Genomic DNA, 17,455 nt, shown 5'->3' with positions numbered 1-17,455 from the left:
GGGTTTTTTTTTTAGTTAGGGTTTTTTGTGTGGGTTTGGACACAGTCTCAGATTCACTCTATGGATCAGGCTAGCCTTAAACTGGATTAAAGGCACTTGCCACTACTGCCCTGCAATAAAGATAAAACCAAATCAAAAACAAACAAAAAAGATAAGGCTTGCTGGACAGTCAGGTGCAGACATTTAATCCCAGCACTCAGGCCTATTTGGGTGAGAGAACATTCTGGTCTAAATACTGACTTAAAGCCCATCCAGGGTTACACAAAACCCATCTCAAACAAAACTCCCTTTCTCTCACCCCTACTGGAAGACTTGTCCACACGTGTGGACTCCATGACTTCTCCTTGTTCCTCCTTCCATCCGTCTCCCCATCCCACTGAAAAGCATTTGGTCAGGACCAGGTCCAGCTTCTCTGGTGTGCGGCTGTTACAGGTAGAAACGTTAGGGTTAGAACATTGAGTCTGAGGACACGGGGGAAATAAAGCTTACAGCTCAGTCTGAGATAGCCAAGCGACAAGATTGAAAGATTGAGTCCCAGGAAAAAGAGCAGAGCTGGTCACAGAGGACTCTGGCCAGTTCTCATAGAATGCAAAGTACAAAATGAGAGAAGAATACGAATTAAAAGAAAATAGGAAATTTAGATTCCTCAAAATGTATCCCTTTTCCCAGAGCCCAAATGGATGTCTGCTATATTATTATGTTACCTATTACCTACTTCCCCCACCCACAGAAGGGTTTCTCCAGACTGGCCTGAAACTCCCTCTGAAGACCAGACTGCCCATGAACTCAGCATCTCCCTACCTCCCAGTATATTTTTTTGTTTTGTTTTGTTTTGTTTTGTTTTTGGTGGTTTGTCAAGACAGAGTTTCTCTGTAGAGCTTGGGAGCCAGTCCTGGAATTCATTCTGTAGACCATGCTGGCCTCAGACTTCTGAGTGCTGCGCTACCCCGGCCCAGCCCCCTCCCAGTACTTTCAAAAATTCCTTTGAACTGGCAAGACACCTCAGTAGGTAAAGGTGCTTGGTGCCCAGCCAGAAGCCTTGAGTTCCATCCCCAGAACATACATGATGGAAGAGAGCTTGTTCTTTGACCTCCACACAGGTATCCAGATATACAAAATAAATCAGTAAATGTAAAAATTGTTTGGCATTTATCTGTATATATGTTGGAGTGGCGTTCAGCGGGGGGGATGGCTTTTGGGAGGCAGTTTTCTCCTGCAACCTTGCAGGATCAGAGATTGAAATCAAGGTATTAGGTCTCTCTGTGTTGGGTCATCTTGGAGGTCCCATAATTTTTATTCTTCAGATAAGGCATGTAGCCCAGGCTAGCCACAACTGTTACTTTTTAGCCGTATCCCTGGACTACCCTTCTTTTGTTTCCTTACTTTTAAAACATTGGAGACAGGGGCTCACTAGGTATGCCTGGGTAGCCTAGAACCCTCCATGAAGGCCATATCAAGAGATAAGCTGGTCTCACTCCCAAGTGCTAAGGGCAAGCACCACCATGGTCTGTTTTTTCTTTCCATAGGGCCTCAGAAAGAGGAGAGGAGGGAGAGAGCCTGGTGGGGAGCAAACCCAGGGCTTCAACTTTCAAGGAAGCACTTCACACACTCATGGCCCCAGATGTTCAAATAGTGCATATCGCCTCCATCCCCTCTAGAAGAAGGCAACCTGAGGGCACAGCAGGTTTGCTCAAGAGTCAGAGGCTTGCTTGTATACTTAGTCTGACCTATGCCAGAAACAGGTGCTGTGTCTGTTGGGTGGGTTGATCTGACACAAGGTTGTCCTTGGTGAATGCCAGCATGTTCAAGCACATCTTACTTTATTTTGTTTGATTGTTTTAAGATAGAGTTTTCTGTATCTTTGGAGCCTGTCTGGAACTCGCTCTGTAGACCAGGCTGGCTTCAAACTCAAAGATCTGTGTGTCTCTGTTTCCTGAGTGATGAAATTAAAGACTCGCAAATCCACTGCCCACCTATGTGTGGACCAGGTTAGCCTCAAGCTCCTGACCCTCCTGCTTCCAACTCCTTCATCAAATTCACCGGACTAGGCCATCACAACCGACCTTTTTCTTTTTTTGAAATTGTCTTGTGAATTTCTCATCCTGCTTCTTATAGCACTTACCTTCCCAGTGTTCAAATCTGCTCTCTGCCCTTGTGACCTCCCACCCAAAACAAAACTGAAAAGAAAACCCAAAAAAAATAACAAAATTTTAAAAACAGTAAGACTCTTGTAGAAGCTGCATGTGGTCCACCGAGTCACATTTCCCCCAAGCCCATCTTATATTAAGATAGCGCTTCTCTATATCAAGACTGCAGCGTGGTATGAAGAAATAACTTGGGTGCTGAGAACTGCCACAATGCCTGTAAATCCCAGGAGTCAGGATAAGGAGCAGGAGACAGCGGCAAGTTCAAAGTCAGAACTACCAAAGAGCCAATCTCAAATCAAAGAACACTCCAAGTCATCCATGGGCCTGGGAGCTGACCCAGCGTCTCCACTTGGGGCCTTATGAGAGTTTAGTGTCACAGTGAGGAGAACAGACTCTGGCCAAGTTGTTGACTTCCACATGCATCATGGATGTAAGTGTAGGCAGACAATAACACAATAACTAAATAAATGTACTCATTTATAAAAAGCTCTTTATAGGAGAGGAAGTCCTGTATAAAAGGGGAGAAATTTCTGTCTTTGAGACAGAGTCTCTGTATGCTGCCCTTGGTTGTCTGGGAACCTGCCATGTAGACCAAACTGGCTTCCAAAGAGATCTGCCTGCCTCTACCTCACAAATGATGGGATTAAAGAAGTGTGCCAAGCTGGAGAGATTAGTTAGAGGTTACGAATACTGGCTGCTCTTCAAGAGGTCCCGAGTTCAATTACCAGCAACTACATAGTGACTCACAACGCTCCATAATGAGATCTGGTGCCTTCTGATGTGCAGGTGTACATGCAGACACAGTGTCTACATTAAAAAACAGATGTGTGTAAAAAAGGCCTCTCTTGGGGGGAGGGTAGCATGGTGTAGGGAAACAAAAAGGATCACCATATCCCAAATTTTAGAAAAATTTATAAAAATTTATTATGTGTAAGTTACTAGGATTGTCAATCCTTCCCTTTGCCTCTTGGCCCTAAATACTCTTGCAAAATAGCAGCTTTTCTTTTTCTATTGTGCTGAGATCTATTAAATTGTTTTAAAGTTCTGAGACAGGGTTTCATGTAGCCTAGACTGTTTACCAATTTGTTGCATAGCTGAAAATGAGTTCTAGCTTTCAATCTGTCTCTACCCTCTGAGGACTGGGGTTTGCAGGCCCATGAGCACTGGGGTGGGGGAGCTGGTTAGGGACGGATTAGTCCATGCTAGGCAAGCAGTCTGTCAGCTTCATCTCCAGTCCTGACCTGGTGTTCGCTGAGACTAAGATGAGCCTTAAAGAAGTGAAACAAGCCAAGGGGTCTGTCTGTTTCTCTAACAATAGGTAACAGGCATTCCTCCATGGGACCCTGTGGCTGCTGCTGCTTTGCTGTGGGACCCGTGCTGAGCTCCAAATGTCCACACCAGGACCTCTTGCCATGAGGTGCAGTTTCATGCCCATAGGGGTCATTGGCATCAACTGGGGCATCTGGTGCTGCACTGGCCTTTGGAAAATTTGGATATTGGCTATCTAGGTACTGAGTCTGTTTTCCTCTAAAGATTCACTGCCATTTCTACTATTGCAGTAGTAAAATCCAGTCTTGGCAGAGTTGACCTGAACTTGTTTTTCCCCCGTGGGTATAGGACCTGTGTATCTGCAAACAGGAAACCAATGGAAACACCTCCTCTGCAGATATTTCGCCCTCTGCTGGTTCCATGCCAAGCACTGCCAGGAGAACAAATGCCCAGTGCTCTTCTGCCTCACTCTCAAGCAAAAGCTCTGGATGCACAGAAGCAGCACTGTCTCCAGCAGGCTCAGATGCTCCGCAGGAGGCCAGCATGCAAAGGCCTGGATTGGAGAGACAGCAGCAGGGCCAGCCATCCCCAATTCCTACAACTCCATCCATTCCCCCTGCTCAACAGACAACTCAGCCCCACCCCCGCAACCTCAGCCCACTTCTCCCACCACCATGCCACCCTACTGTCCCAGGACTCAAACTACTGACCTGTGTCCCAGGGTAAGTCACGTACCAAGTCATCCACCAACCCCATCTCAGTCTGCTCAGCCCTCCCCTTTAGGGACTCCATATGCAGAAGAAATGTAAAAAGAAATAACAGAATAGAGAAGTCTGTTTTTTAAAGGTTTATTATGTTATCTTGCTCAGGTTGGGAGCCAGAGGAATTGTGCTTTAGAGACATGACCTATCCATGACCATCATCCACACACGCTAACCATCATTTTGTTCTCAGTGGATGTTTTTTTTAAGTGTCTTCACCTCTGGGCAAGAGCCGCACACTTGACGACAACATGCTATGTGTCAGAGCGGTTCCAGCTCAGACTAATAGACCAGAGAGGGTTCAACCACCGTGTTGCTCTGCTCCCCTTGGCCATCTGGATTCAGAGTAGCATGTGCCTTTTTCAAACTTGACTTCTGCCAGCCTTTGTACAAGGAAGCACTCACAGGGCAGGTGTTCCTTGAACTGCATGGCTGTGGTCTTATGATCCAGAAGGCAGTGCTGCTGAGGCAAGGAGACTCCAGAGGTGGTTGGTGGGGAGTTCAAGGTCAAAGGACGGATGCCCAAACCTGCCACAAAAACACATATGACTCAAAACTATTCTTAATTTCTAATGAATATTTCTGCAGAAATAGCTAAAGCTACCTTTTAAATTCTGTAGAATTGAAGGCAGAGAAAGAACTCTGCAATCTGCCACAATGAGCACAGCTATAAAATTTATATGTTCTGATTTCATGTGGTTCTACAAGACAGTGAACACCATGGAGTACCGTCATGAAAGCAGACACACAGATGAGAGCGAGTACAGAGGAAGACACATCCACTGTAATATTTGGGAATAATTTTTCAATGTCATTTTTTATCATTTCAAGTAAAACTCTTGGTAAACCACACTTCAGGACTGAATTCCTCCATGCCTTAGATTCCCCACATGGCCCAATGCCTCATTCTGGCTTACCTTGTTCACAGTCTTCTGCCTCTCCCATGTTCACCTTTTTCCAGGGCTTTTTGCTTTGGTCAGGAGAGTTGAACAAGTCTTCTCTTGACACTGAAAGGCCTGCATGTTGGGAGAGACATAGGAATGACCGTATCTGGGGATATAATAGTAAAACACAAGAGTTTCTAATACACCACCACACTGAGTATTTAATAAGACGCATGAGGTAATATTCCAAATAATTTCTTAACTGCATCTAGAGAAGACTCTAAGCTGTTAAGCTGCTTTGACCTGTACTATTCCTTGACTTCCCACAAGGGCAGGTTTTTTTTAAACACCATTTGTTTGTTTGAGACAGTTTTCTCTGTGAAACAATTCTGGCTGTCCGGAACTAGATCTCAAAGACCATGCTCACCTCAAAAAAAAAATCACTGAGATCTGCATGCCTCTGTCTCCCAAGTGCTGGGAATAAAGGGGTGTGACACCAACACCACTCGGCATAATATATGTCTTTTTAAAATAAATATAAAATTCTGGGTGGTGGAGGCACACTATTAATCCAAGCACTTGCGACGCAGAGCAGGCAGATCTCTGTGAGTTTAAGGCCAGACTATTCTAGAAAGATTGTTCTGGAATATGTGTTAAGGCTACACAGAGAAACCCTATCAAAATTATAAAGATATCTATATATCTGTTTATATTTATGTGTGTATGTGTATGTGTATAAAGGCAGGCTTTCTCTATGTACCCCTGGCCTGCCTGGAAATCACTCACAAATTGGTCTACCTTGGCTTTCTGAGTGCAAGGATTAAAGGCCTATGCCAACACTGGCCAAACTTCTCTGAAAGTAGAAAAGACCCTGGGTGGTAGCGGCACACGCCTTTAATCCCACAATTTGCTAGGCAGATCTGTCAGGTCAAGGCCAGCCTGGTCTACAGAATAGATTCCAGGACAGGCTCCAAAGTAAAACAGAAATCTTGTTTCAAAAAAAAATTACTGTAGGGACTGCATGGCTAACTGCAAGCTGTGGTTTGTGTATGCCTCTGCCCACCAAGACCTCTCATATGTGAGCTTAGGCTCAGAGCAAACTTCAAAGAACAATGTCCACCGAAACAATATTGTTCTCACACCACTATAAAGTCAAAAATCATGCCAGAGAGCAGAGCTCTATATAATACTACCGTCAGGGGAGGGCCAAAGAGATGGCTCACTGGTTAAGAGCACTCACTGCTCTTCCAGAAGACCCAGGTTCAATTAAAGCACCCATGTGGCAGCTCAACTCTGTAACTTCACTTCCTGGGAATACAACACCCTTACGCAGATTTACATGCAGGAAAAACACCAATGCCCATAAAATTAGTCTTAAAAACAATAAAATTAATATTAACTTTATTTAGGTGAACTTTGAATCAAAAAAGCAATGCAGAACAACCCAAGCACCTCAAAAGAACACCCTGGGCAGAAGACATTTAAGATCCATTCTTCCCTGTTCAGTATATGCACACCCAAATGATTTCAAGAGAAAGACAACTTCCTTTTTTAGACAGTCTCTCTGTAGCTCTGGCTGTCCGGGAACTGGCTCTGAACTGGCCTTGAACACAGATCACCTGCCTCTTCCTTCCCAGTGCCGGGAATTAAGGAATGAGCCACCACCACCTGGCTCAAAAACAAATGTGAGGCTGGCAGCTGTGGTGCTCCTGTTACTGCCTAGCCCACTGTCCCCGCAAGTGGATTCAACGATTCTCTCTTCTTGCCGGGCAGTGGTGAAACAAGCCTTTAATCCCAGCACTTGGGAGGTGGAGGCAGGCAGATCTGAGTTCAAGGCCAGCTTGGTCTACAAGAGCTATTTCCAGACAGGGTCCAAAGCTACAAAGAAACCCTGTCTCGAAAAAAACCAAAACCAAAAACAAACAACAACAACAACAAAAAAAAACCTGTTTTCTTCCTAACAGAGGGAAAGCCAGATAAAAGTTGAGACCCAGACTGTCTCAAGGAGAATCTGAGCAGGATGCCACAGACAGGAATTGCAAGGAGGTATGGACCACAGCTTACTCTTAAGCTCAGATCTTAACCAACTACTGATCCTCGGGTCATTGACCTTCTGAGAACCTCAGTCTTCTCACCTGTGACAGAACGTGTTGGCTCACAGAACATGGGGAACAAATGTGATACTAAAAAACCCAGGGTTCTAAATACCACCTCTATTGCTTCCTAGCTGTATAATTCACAGCAAGTCAACTCCCAGTGTCTCAGCTTCCACGAAATGAGGACAATAACACTTGTAACCATGAGAAGAGCGCTATATAAACATTGGCCATTATTACTGCGTGGAAAAGGGAAGAGACTTCAAATGGAAGGGGTGGTGGGCAACCGGCTACAGTGTCATGGAAGACACGATAAGGTTTTGGAAACTGACACACTTGGTGGCAACCTCTTGTGCTGTCCAGTGGTGTCAACTTCGGGGCCAATCAAACAGGCTTTTTTAAGCCCTCCCTAATGAAGATGGTTGTGCATAGACTGGCAGACAGGCCGTGAACGCCCCAGCATGGAGTAATAGTCAACTTCTATTTTCCTTTACTTCCCACGTGGAAGCGACAGGCCACACAATCCCTAAAGCACAGGACCATGAAACCAGGAAGACAAAAGTTATCACAGTCTAGAGCCCCGTTTCCATGTCCCTGGAAGGGGAGGTGTTTCCTTTCTACCTTTTTTCATGCACCCCTCGGAATAAAAATGAACCCGGGTGGTCTCTGGTCAGGACTAAGCTCCTTATCTCAGTTTACCAATCCTGCAACTCTCCACCCCAAGGCTTTGCTAAAACGGTGCTGTGGCCCACCTCCAAGTGAGGCCTTCGGGGTCCCCTTTCCCGGCAGGGCTGAGTCCTTTCCCTCTTACCTGTTTCCTGCTATATCTCCATGATGCCAAATTCAACTCCCTCGACCACAACCAGGTGTAAGAAAGTATCACAGCTCAGACGGAAAGGGATCCTGGCAGTTGCAAGCCAAGGAATGGATGGTAAAGTATCCTGGCAGTCGGGGGGCCAGGATATACCCAGCATCACAGCTTGGGAGAAGAGTATTCCAACAGTTGGGAGCCACGGAATAGCACAGGTCACAGGAAACGTAGCAGCTCACAGCCCTGCTCTAGGAAAAGGCTTCACTGCCAGGGAGAGTCCTCCTGTCCTTGCCTGCAGCAGCAAAGCTCTCAGGACAAGAAGACACAGTGGCGAGGAACACCTGCCGCGTGGAACAATTAGTTGTTCAAACTCAGGTAGAACTCAAGGCTGACAAAGAGGCACAAGCCACTCTGGATCCAGAAGACCCAGGGGAGCAAAGCAACCACAGTTGAGACCTCCTCTGGATGCTTTAATGTATCAGTCTCTGCTGGATCTGCTCTGAAACACGGCAGGTCCTCGGTATCTCATCAAGCCTACTGCTCTTGCCCAGAAGAACCTTACAGAAAACACCAACGGAGGCCAAAGTGATCCCCAGCTTGTGTGCATGGTGGCCATGGAGAGGAACCATCTCTGACACAATTCCTCTGGCTCCCAACCTGAGCAAATTAAACATGATAAGCCCTAAAAAAGAAAATAAGAAGAAAAAAAGATGCTCCTCTATTTTCTTCTTTTTCTTTTTTTTTACATTTTTGATGCTCCATGGGGAGGCCCTGCCAGTGAGGGCTGAGCACTCTGAGGTAGGGTTGATGGATCACATGGCCTGCTACATTACCCTAGGACACAAGGCCAGTAGTGTGAGTCCTGAGGTGTCTGTGAGGTGGCTGGCTGTTGATCAGTGGGGGTGGTTGGCATAGCAGGAGTTGGGGGCGGCAGGTCCTGCTGCTGTTTGCCACATCAATCCCTTCCATGCTGGCCATCCTCCTGCACCGCAATGAACTGCTAGGAGCCGCTGCTGCACCTGTGGCTGTTGAAGTTTTTGATTGAAGATGATAGCACCAGGCAATCCTTCCCCTGGCAGTGCTTGGCATGGTACCAGCAGAGGGCAAAAAGCTGCCTGCAGATGAGGTGTCCACCATTGGGTTCCTGTTTGCAGCCTTTGGTGTCCTGCATCGTCTTCATCTTCGGGCAGGAACACTTGGTGTTGAGGCACAGGCAGGCCTTTACCAGAACCTGTTTGCAGCGTGGATGCTCAGGAGTGAGTCTACTGGGCTCTGTGGGGCTGTTGCGTGCTGGTTGTTGCCCTCATCATCCAAGCCAAGGCCTAGTTTCTCCATTCTGTGGTTGTGGTTTTTAGTGTTATAACAGGTGATTCACAGGTCAAAATCCTGGACGGGAAAACAAGATGAAGGTCAACTCTGCAACACTGAAGAAATTCCAAAAGCATTTTACATATTTTGCCTGGGCTAGAAAAATCCTTTTGCAAAAAGACAAAGCATTCTCTTCAGCCCTGTCACTTCCCACAAAGGCAGGCGTTTTTAACATGTCTTTTTTTTTTCTGAGAAAGGGTTTCTGTGTAACTAAACTAGGCTGTCCTTTAAATGGCTGCTGTAGACCAGGCTGGCATTGAAATCACTGAGATCTGCCTGCCTCTGCCTCCCGAGTGCTGGGATTCAATCCATGCACCATCAACAGCCATTTTCTTTTAAGAGAAGGTTGCCAGTGGCTGCACCTGCCTTTAATCCCTGCACTCAGGAAGCCAAGGTAGGCTGATGTCTGAGTTCAAGACCAACCTGGTCTACAGAGTGAGGTACAGGTGAGCTAGTAATACACAGAGAAGGTCTGCCTTTAAAAAGAATGTGGGATATCTAATTGTGTAGTCCTGTCTGGTTTGCATATGCTTCTGCCTATCTTCTGCCTACCAAAGACCTCTCATATACACAGAGCAAACTTCAAAATACAAAATCCATTGAATAAACATTGTTTTCACACCACTATAAAGACAAAACATGATGTCAGGAATCAGGGGTCTATACAATAATGTGGTAGAGGAAAGGCTGGAGAGACGGCTCAGTGGTTAAGAGCACTGGCTGCTCTTCCAGAAAATCCAGGGTCAATTCCAGCACCACATGGTCGTTCAGCAGTTATCTCCAGATTCAGGGGACAGGACAGACTCACAGACGTACAGCAGGAAAAATAGAAATGCACATAAGATAAATATTAAAACAGTAATATGGAATTTAAATTTCATTTTAATCAGCTGAACATTAAATTTAAAAAATGTGGAACTACCACAAGCACTCAGAAGAACTTCCTGGGCAGAAGGCATTTGAGATCCATTCTTCCCTGTTCAGTATATACACACCCAAATGATTTTAATTCAACAACTTTCTTTTTGAGACAGAGTCTCTCTGTGTAGCCCTTGCTGTCCTGGAACTTACTCTGGCCTGGAGCACATTAGAGATCCACCTGTCTGCCTCCTGAGTGCTGGGATTAAAGGTGAGAACCACCACCACCTGGATCAAAGACAAACTTCACGCTGTCAGCTGTGGTACTCTTGTTATTGTCCGGTACAAGTATATTCAATAGACATATTTTCTTCCTAAAAGAGGGGGAAAGAAAGACATAAATTGAGACCCAGACTGCCTCAAGGATTTGAGTTAGATGTGAAAAGCAGCGAGACCACAGAAACACACGACTCACTACCACCTCTCGTGTTCTTAGCTGCACAACCACAGTGAGTCACCTCCACTGTCTCAGCTGCCACAAAACAAGGATGATATCACTCTAAAGTACTTTGGGAAGAAGGAATGACAAAAGCAAATCACTCAGAAGAGTGGTACATAAATGCTGGCTGTTCTTACTGCTTAGAGAGACAGAGACTTCAAATGCAAGGTGTGGTGGATAACCAGGTGCCCTGCCACAGGACAAACAGACAAGGCTTTGGAAACTGACATGCTTGTTGGCAACCTCTTGATCTTCCCTCCCAGCTTTTTCAATTTCCTGGGGAATACTAGGAGAAAGGCAAGGGAACGCCCCAGTGTGGAGGACTAATCAACGTTATTTCCCTTTACTTCCTGCAGAGAAGTAAAAGCCTGCACAGTTCCTAAAGCGCAGGACCGAGAAACCAAGAGGACAGAGAACCGGAGGCACCGTTACAGCCGCTTTCCCATGTCCCTGGATGGTGTTTCCTTCCTCCTTCTTCCAAAGACCTGAGGCCACAGAATAGAAACGAACCTCGGTGGTCTCTGGTTGTGACTGAGCTCCTTTCCTCAGTTTACCAATCCTGCAACTCTCCACCCGCAAGGCATCACTGGAATGGTGCTGCAGTGCACTGAGTGAGGCCCCTTCCCTCTCACCTCAGCTGCCCGCTATCTCCATGCCAGATTCAATATCCTCAACCATCACCAGGTGGTGCAAAGCATCACAGCCCAGGTTGAAAGGGATCCTGGCAGTTGGAGCCAAGGCATCCTGAGTGCTCCAGCTGGGATGGAAAAGTATTCTGGCATTCTGGGGCCAGGAAACACCGAGGGCTACAGCTCAGGTGGAAGAGTATTCAGGTAGTCGGGAGCAGGGAGTAGCACAGGTCACAGTAAGCTTAGCAGCAAACAGGCCTGCTCTAGGGAAATGTTTCCCTGATGTAACAGCTCTGCTCCAGCAGGAGAGGCTTCCCCAGCAAAGTTCTTACACTTTGGGTCCAGTGCTCCTGAGTTTAACAGCTCTGCTCTGCTAGGGGAAGGTTTCCCAGCCAAAGTGTTACAGTCCTGCTCCAGTCCTCTGTCTCTGGCTCCTGTCCTCTGGAGAAAGAAGGTCTTCACCCAAACCTCCTTCAAGAGATTTACTGGGAGGGAAGAATCCAGGAGAGCTGCTGCCCCTGCCAGGGTGAAAGAAGAGCAGCTGAAAAACTCAACAGGCACAGGGCTTATATAGGGTTTCCCTGGGGTGGAGTTTTTCCAGAGAGAAGGTTTTCAGGGTGGGAATTGGTCAGATTTCAATCCCTTCAGCTTGGATTGGCTAGATTTCTCATCAGGGATTGGTTTGTTTCCCTGCACAGGGATTGGGTGGTTTTCTGCTTAGCTGGTCAGGAGCACATCTGCTCTGGTTACAGGGACAATTTGTGTTTCCTTCACTGGCCCTTTTGAACTTTTGGCTCTGATGTTAAGGCCAGGGCTTATTTCTTTCACTGACTCTGATTCTAGAGCCAATGTGTGTTACCTTGGCACTGGTTTCAGAGTCAGGGTACGTTTATTTTGTTCTGGATAAAGGGCAAAAGTATTTCCTTTCTTGGCCCAAGACTCTGAGAGAGGATTGCTTTCACTGGTTCAGGTCTCTGAGTCAGGGTATGTTTCTTTTACTTGCTCTGGTTTCAGGGACAGAGTGGTTTTCTTTTGCTGGTCCTTTAACCCCACAATATTACCCTCTCCTCTCACCGAGACTGTGCTCACTGACCACTGCACCTGAACTGCAGACCAATCACACCCTAGGAAATAGGAAAACCCAGTTCATGCTTGCCCAAGCCCTGCCTCCATTAAGGAGGCACTTAGTAGGGAGGCTTATGGGAATTGTAGTTTTCTTTGGCGTTCATGAGAAGTGGCATTGTCTTATTAAAGCATAAAACTCCTGGAAGGTGCTTCTCTCATCATCCTGGCATGTCAACTTTAAACCCTCCCCAGCACCCAGGATGGATGAGTCCAGGCACCAGGCAAACCTGTGCACCCTCCCCAGGTAGGAAGCCAAGGTGCCCTTCTACTTGGATTCTTCGAAGATATGCCTAGTCCCTTTGTCAACTCAGGCAGAGACTGGAATGTTCTTAATCCCTATGTACGCTCTAATGTTCTGCTTGCTCAGAATTCTCAGAATCGGCATGGTGAGATGGTTTAGCATGGAGAGGCCCTTGGCACCTGAACTACCTGAGCTCAAATCTCAATCCCAGATGCAAACACGGAAGGAGAGAACCGACTCCATGAGTTTGCCATGACCTCCTCATGCACACCCCCACACATTAAACAAACACACCCATGCTAAATAAATGTCATAAAAAAGGCATTGACGGGGAAATGGTTCAGTGGTTCGTGGCTGTTTTTCAGAGGACCCGGGTTTGATTCCCAGCACCCATAGCCCAACTCACATATGTCAGTGACTCCAGCTGTAGTGGCTCCTTCTCTCTCTTCTGACCTCTGAGGACGCGAGACACTAACTTTGAAGCCCAGATGCAGGGAGGGTAAGAGGAGAGGGTGAGTGTAACATGTATATATGACCTGCCATGGTGACACAAGCCTTTAATCCCTACATTTGGGAGGCAGAGTCAGGCAGATCTCTGTGATTTCAAGGTAAGCCTGGTCTACAGAGAGAGTTCCAGGATAGACAAGGATACCATGAGAAACCCTGTCTTGCAAAAAACCAAAAGCAAACACCTATATGTAGGAGCCAGCCATGATAAGCTAAATATGAACAGATCACCCAAAGGAAGTTCTTAATTCTAAATCATTATCCCTGCCAGAGTAGGACTCAGCCATTGATAAGTTTAACGGAGGCCTGAGTCTCAGTAGTTTACCCTGAAGCCATACCTGGTTGCAGGACGGACCACGAACTGAGATTACCTGAGCACCACCCAGGAACAGACCATCCAAAGTAAATGCCTAGTGTTCCAACCATTGTAGCTAGGATCATCTGCCAGCACACTCACTAGGACACCCCTAGACAAATGTCAGCCAACCATAAGTCTTGAACCTCAGAAACCCCTCACCCCCACCCTTACCACTATAAAAACACAACTCTAACTGAACTCGAGGCTCTCATTTTATTCCAATACACTGGCCATTTCATTAGATGCTAAAAAAGCATTTGAAAAAAATTCAAAACCCTTTTATGATAAAGGTCTTAGAGAGATTAGGGATACAAAGATTATATCTAATTATAATAAAAGCAATCTACAGCAAGCTGGCAGCTAACATCAAATTAATTTGAGAGAAACTTAAAGCCATGCCACTAAAATCAGGAACAAGACAAGGCTGTCCACTCTCTCCATATCTCTTCAGTATAGTGCTTGAAGTTCTAGCAATAGCAATAAGACGACATAAGGAAATAAATGGGATTAGAATTGGAAAGGAAGGAGTCAAACTTTCATTATTTGCATATGATATGATAGTATACATAAGTGACAACCAAAACTCTACCAAAGAACTCTTACAGATGATAAATACCTTCAGTGATGTGGCAGGATACAATATCAACTCAAAAAAAAATCAGTAGCCCTCCTATACACAAAGGATAAAGAAGCAAAGAGGGAAATCAGAGAAACATCACTTTTCGCAATAGCCACAAATATCATAAAGTTTCTTGAGGTAACTCTAACCAAGGAATTAAAGATCTATTTGACAAGAAGTTTAATGCTTTGAAGAAAGAAATGGAAAAGGATACCAGAAAATGGAAGGATTTCCTATGCTCTTGGATTGGTAGGTTCAACATAGTAAAAATGGCAATTCTGCCAAAGGCAATCTAGAGATTCAATGCAATCCCCATCAAAATCCCATCAAAATTCTTCACAGACCTTGAGAGAACAATAATCAACTTTATATGGAAAAAAAACCCAGGATAGCCACAATGATCCTGTACAATAAAGGAACTTCTGGGGCCATAAAAAAGGACATTGAACCTATAATTTGTGATCGTAGAGAAGCTAAATAAGAAGGTGAACCCAAAGAAGAACATATATAGATCCTCCTGGAAAATGGAAGCAGACAAGATTGCTGGGAAAAAGCTGGGAGCGTGGGGCTGGGAGTGGGGAGGATCGAAAGGGAAAGGGGGAGAGAGAAGGGAGAAGGGGAGGATTGGGGAGAACTTGGGGGAGTGGGATGGTTGAGATGGAGGAAGGGCAGATATGGGAGCAGGGAAGAAGCTATCTTATTTAAGGGAGCATTTTAACGTTGGCAAGAGACTTGGCACTTAGAGGGGTTCCCAGGTGTCCAAGGGGATGTCCCCAGCTAGCCCCTTCACTATCTATTAAGTCTGGAGATCTTAAACCTTTATATGATATTTTACCCGGGGATACTGACCCCTCATCCCCCAGAATGCTTACTCCTGAAGCCAAAGGAGCTCTAAAATTGCTCATGCAAAGTACAGAACAGGTGCATTTACAAAGGGTAGATAATGATAAGTACAGGACAGGTGCATTCATGAAGGGTAGATTATAAGAAGAGAACAGGTGCATTTACAAAGGGCAGATTATGATAAGGACAGGACAGGTGCATTTACAAAGGGTAGATATGATAAGTATAGAACAGGTGCATTTACAAAGGGTAGATTATGATAAGCCCATATAATTGTTAGTGTGAACCTCTCATTTTGCACTAACTGGAGTTTTGTGGCAAATGGGACCCATCATGTGGGTACACATGCCTGCCTCTCCATTCAGAGTGGTCACTCCGTATTATGATTCGGTATTACAACTATTATGGAAAGATAGATGAGCATTCAAACTTTTGGCAAGCAACCTGATAGAATGGTGTTCCATATGATAAAGATCAATTGACCCATTTATGTAGTTTTGAGACGAGCAGGCTTGCTCTTCGTCCTGCCCAGCTCCCACTCCGCTGGCTTTACACCCAAAATAACAACACACAAACTGTATTCATTTAAACACTGCCTGGCCCATTAGCTGTAGCCTTTAACGGGCTAACTCTTACATCTTGCTTAACCCATATTTAATAATCTGTGTAGCACCACAAGGTGGTGGCTTACCGGGAAAGATTCAGCATGTCTGACCTGGTGGCTGACTTCATGGCGACACTCCCAGAAAGGAAAGGCATGGCTTTTCTTCCCAGCATTCTGTTCTGTCTACTCCACCTATCTAAATCCTGCCCTATCAAAAAGCCAAGGCAGTTTCTTCTTAACCAATGAGAGTCCTCCATCACATTTACAACAATAGAATGATGATTGGAAGCCGGGCGATGGTGGCACACGCCTTTTTTCCCAGCACTCGGGAGGCAGAGGCAGGCGGATCTCTGTGAGTTCGAGACCAGCCTGGTCTACAGAGCTAGCTCCAGGACAGGCTCCAAAGCCACAGAGAAACCCTGTCTCGATACCAAAACCAAAAAAAACAAAAAACCAAAAAAAAAGAATGATGATTAGACCCTGTTCTTACTATACTCAAAAGCTCAGATTGATAGCCATTATCCTCAACATGCTTCACGCCTTTAATCCCAGCACTCGGGAGGCAGAGGCTGGCGGATCTCTGTGAGTTGAAGACCAGCCTGGTCTACAAGAGCTAGTTCCAGGATAGGCTCCAAAGCTACAGAGAAACCCTGTCTCGAAAAACAAAAACAAACAAACAAAAAAAAACACCATCCCGTTATTTCCCTCATATGGCGCATTCTGTCCCTCTTGCTGGAGTGTGCACTGTATTTACGGACGGCTCCTGTAAAGGATATGCAGTGGTGGGATTGAACCAACAGATGTTTCGACATCAGTGGGAGATGTTTCTTTTCAAGCGGCAGAATTAACCGCTTGTATTCTAGCATTGCAAATATATAATGAAGAACCTATTAATCTGTAAACAGATAGTATTTATCTTTCTCAAATTATTGCTCCTTTAGAAACTGTATCCGGTGTTCCTCCCACTTCCCGTATTCAACAGCAGCTATGCTGTTTACAATATCTGTTATGGCGTAGGCATGATCCTATCTTTGTGAGCCATGTTAGAGGACATACCTTGCTTCCTGGACCATAGGATGAGGGCAATCATCTTGCAGATCGACATACCACAATACTCTTTAGTAGTCCTGAGGAAAAGACTCTGAAACTTCATAAAGAATTATCATTTAAATGCTTCTTCTTTACAGCATCATATTGGATGCTCTAAGGACACCACCTTGAAAATTTCCTCTCAATGCCCAGACTGTGGCCCGTATCATAATACACCACAGCTTGGAGTTAATCCTCGGGGGCTAAAGCCTAATGACATTTGGCAGATGGATGTCACTCACCTTCCCTCTGCTGTCTCATTGAGATATATGCATGTTTCTCTGGATACTTATTCTAAAGAGTTTTTGCTACCTTACATACTGGGAAACACATTAAGGATGTTTTGGCCCATTGTTTAGCAACTTTTGTATATATAGGAGATCCCCAATATATACAAAAAAGATAATGGACCAGCTTGTACTAGTGCCAGATTTCAAATGTTTTGTAAAGACTGTGACATCATACACAAAACTAGGATTCCCTATAATCCTGCAGGACAAGCTATTGTGGAACGGGCAAATATGAATCTAAAACAATATTTGGCAAATATAAAAAGAGGGGAATATATATCCTCCCCTAAGACTTAATTGGCCTCTATTTTATTTATTCTAAAATTTTAACAGTTGATAGCCAAGGACTCTCAGCAATGGAATGGCACTGGCAGCAAAAAAATCACAATCATTAGGCCTGGTGCAATGGAAAGATCTAATCACAGGCCAATGGAAGGAGCCAACTTTCTTGTTGGCC

General features: G+C 45.3%; 1 long non-coding RNA gene across 4 annotated transcripts; it reads right to left on the bottom strand.

The window, feature by feature from the left end:
- Positions 1–4,630: 4,630 nt before the first annotated feature.
- On the bottom strand, positions 4,631–17,075 carry LOC119823144. 4 transcript variants are annotated; one of them, XR_006020884.1, is made up of 6 exons: positions 11,655–12,084; positions 10,670–10,761; positions 10,408–10,568; positions 7,969–9,354; positions 5,095–5,193; positions 4,631–4,705 (listed from the first exon to the last, which is right to left on the bottom strand). It is a non-coding gene; the product is annotated as an uncharacterized LOC119823144 (long non-coding RNA). The 4 variants fall into 4 exon arrangements; XR_006020883.1 differs by lacking the exon at positions 10,670–10,761; XR_005286908.2 differs by lacking the exons at positions 10,408–10,568; positions 10,670–10,761; positions 11,655–12,084 and adding an exon at positions 16,676–17,075.
- Positions 17,076–17,455: the final 380 nt, after the last annotated feature.

This window comes from Arvicola amphibius, chromosome 9 (assembly GCF_903992535.2).
Source record: "Arvicola amphibius chromosome 9, mArvAmp1.2, whole genome shotgun sequence".
In the NCBI taxonomy this organism is placed as follows: Eukaryota; Metazoa; Chordata; class Mammalia; order Rodentia; family Cricetidae; genus Arvicola; species Arvicola amphibius.
This window is presented reverse-complemented; position numbering and strand designations above follow the sequence as displayed.